The following is a 3,310-nucleotide window of genomic DNA, read 5'->3' on the forward strand; positions in this document are numbered from 1 at the left end:
TTGGGCCAATTTTCTAAGGTCGATTTTCCTCCCAAATTGCCGGCCCTCTAAAGAGTCTAAAGCAGCGATTCCCAAACTAGTGCCGACGGTCGGCGGCCCGACCGCGGTCGGGGGAAGCCACCCCGGGTCGGGCAGCCCCCTAGGGGGGAAGCCAGCCAGGGCCCAGCTCCTCGGCAGCCCCCCCGATATGAAAATCCTTTCATTGTCATGCGATTTAAGGTTGTTTCAATAACTAAAATCCTAAAGACGTAGCCCAATTCAATTCTAATTATCTGAATCATTTGCCTGATGTAATTTTAAGAAAATGAAAAAAAAGTTGATGAAAATCGGTTAACATTTCGAGTAATTAAGCACATCTTTAAGTACATGCAAAATTTCAAGAGCTGTCAACTGGAATTGAAGATATTAACCGATTTTCATCAACTTTCTTTTCATTTGCTTAAAATCAGAATAGGAAATTGATTCAACTAATTAAAATTGAATTTATTGACATTTAACACATATTAATTTTTCTCAACCGGCTCTAATTCTCTCGCGTGGAGCATGAAACCTCCCGCATGACCGACAGTCAAGTATCCCCCTTGGGTTCTAGTAGAGGGAAACAAATGGTAGGGTGACGGCCCTGCCCCTCCCTGAAAACTGCAAAAACAGTTTAGGAATCACTGCTCTAAAGGTTAAGCAGGTGCGAGTGGGGATATGACCTTTTTTTCAAAGGGGTCATAAATTTCCTCTCAGTTTCCCGTCGAAAAAAAATTGTTAGATCTTGAAAAAGGCCGAGCGATCCTCGGTCCTTCCTTTGGGAAAAAAGCAAACGTTTGCGGCGGTTCTGGTCGGTCCAGATGAATAATTTCATAACTCGAAAATTACAGTTTCAATACATTTTTGCTAAAAGGAAGTTTCAGTTTATTTTTCGTTTGTTTATACAGCCATCCCTGGCAGACCGAAGGAACCGAATGGAGCCTCTACAAAGTACCCGTAAAAACCCCATGTGGTCCATATTCAGTTCCTTTTAAAAAAAACTCAAAAAACTGCAAAATAAACTTTTAAATTGTTGAAATTCAGATTCTACGTTAAAATTCCCTATAGAAGATCACGGAATAATCGCAATAGTTTTTTTGTTTGCAGCGGTAAAAAGTTAAAAAAATATATAAGATCTACAGGTATAACGCTTGTTGACTGCTACTTAAAGATGATGCTTTTGAAGTGTAGCAGTCAACAGATGTTTTACGTCTTATATTTTTTTAAACTTTTTTACCGTTGCAAAAAAAAACTATTGCGATTATTCCGTGATCTTCTATAGGGAATTTTAACGTAGAATCCGAATTTCAACAATTTAAAAGTTGATTTTGCAGTTTTTTGAGTTTTTTTAAAAAGGAACTGAATATGGACCATATGGGGTCTTTACGGGTACTTTGTAGAGGCTCCATTCGGTTCCTTCGGTCTGCCAGGGATGGCTGTATAAACAAACGAAAAATAAACTGAAACTTCTTTTTGGCAAAAATGTATTGAAACTGTAGTTTTCGAGTTATGAAATTATTCATCTGGACCGACGAGAACCGCCGCAAACGTTTGCTTTTTTCCCAAAGGAAGTTTCGGTTTATGTTTTGTTTGTTTATATACAGCCATATAAATCCGGACACTTAGTTCTGGGACACCCTGTATATTTGTTTCCTCATGGAAGAAGTCAAAAAGAAAATCCTTTACTATTTTACATGAACTTCGAGTTATTATGATGAAAAAAGATTTTGCGTTAAAACAGATTTTTCAACTTATATAAACAACTATAACTTCTGTACCAGAACAATGAATTAATAATATAGGTCAATCGATTTTTCAAACATTATAAATGATCATAACTTCTTTACTCTGAAATGCAATGTATTAATGTTCAGTTAGTTATGCCGTCGAACGATATTTCCCGATCTCGGCATGATCCCGGCTCGATCCCAGACTCCGGTGTCGGGTTTGGATCGTGTCGGTTTCAGCTCGACTCGACTTTGGATCGGGAAGTCGATATATCGGCTCGGGTTCGGGTCGGTTTTTAGATACTCCTTCGGCAGATGTGCTCTTCTCACTTGAACCGAGCCGGAGAGGGAAATTTGTCAATGGGGTTGACGTCACTCGTTCCCCCCTGACTCCTCCACCTTCAACTTAAACCGGTTATGGCTATAGTGAAAATGCTCAAATACAATTTCCCCATAGATAGTGGAAGATTTGTACTTTGGATTAGAATTAAATAATTTGAAACATTGAAATGCAATTGTGCAAATTTTTGGAAAAATAGTTTAACTGAAGCAGAAAAATGTTGACAAACAGACGATTTTGTTGGAAGACTCTTGAAATTTCAACCAAGAAAGGTAACTTTTCTAGCACAACTAATAAATTTGCAATCCAGAAGACTTTGTTTTAAGAAAAAAGTGAAATTTTCTACTAATTATATGAATTTTTAATAATTTAGTTTAACTTTTCTTCCTAAAGTGGCATTTACAAACCAAATATTTGCAATAAATTCTCAATAAACACTTCAATAGTTAAATTCTCAATAAAAAATGGAATGGTTAAATTGTTACTTAAAAACAGTAATGTTTAATCTAAAAACAAAAGTTTGCAACAAAATAGTAAAGCCCCTCAACCAATTAATTGAAATTTTAAGCAAGTAGTACAATATTTAGTGAAGCACTTTAATTTTCTACATAAGAACTGGAATGCTTGAATATTTGACCCAAAATACGAATTTAAAATAAAATCATGAATATACTCAACCTGAATATGTACTTTAATTATGTTTATATAATTTGTTCGTAAAATTAACAAATTTTAATGCATAACTAAATTTTTGAATATGATTTGAGCAAGATCAGATAAAAAAACGATTTTTTTTTGCTTCAAAACGCAAAAAATATACATTTGTTCCTATAATTTGTTCGTAAAATTAACAAATGTTAATGCATAACTAAATTTGTGAATATGATTTGAGGAAGATCAGATGAAAAAACGATTTGTTTTTGCTTGAAAACGCCAAAAATATGAATTTGTTTCTATAATTTGTTCGTGAAATTAACAAATGTTAATACATTAATAAATTTGTGGATATGATTTGAACAAGGTCAGATAAAAAAACGTTTTATTTTTATTGAAAAACGCCAAAAATGTGTATTTGTTTATATAAATTATTCGTAAGATTAACAAATGCATAACTTAATTTCTTAGTTATTTGAGCAAGATGAGATGAAAAAACAATTTATTTTTGCTGGAAACGCCGAAAATGTGCATTTTTTTATATAAATTGTTCGTAAAATTAACAAATTCA

The sequence above is a fragment of the Belonocnema kinseyi genome, chromosome 7 (assembly GCF_010883055.1).
Source record: "Belonocnema kinseyi isolate 2016_QV_RU_SX_M_011 chromosome 7, B_treatae_v1, whole genome shotgun sequence".
Classification (NCBI taxonomy): domain Eukaryota; kingdom Metazoa; phylum Arthropoda; class Insecta; order Hymenoptera; family Cynipidae; genus Belonocnema; species Belonocnema kinseyi.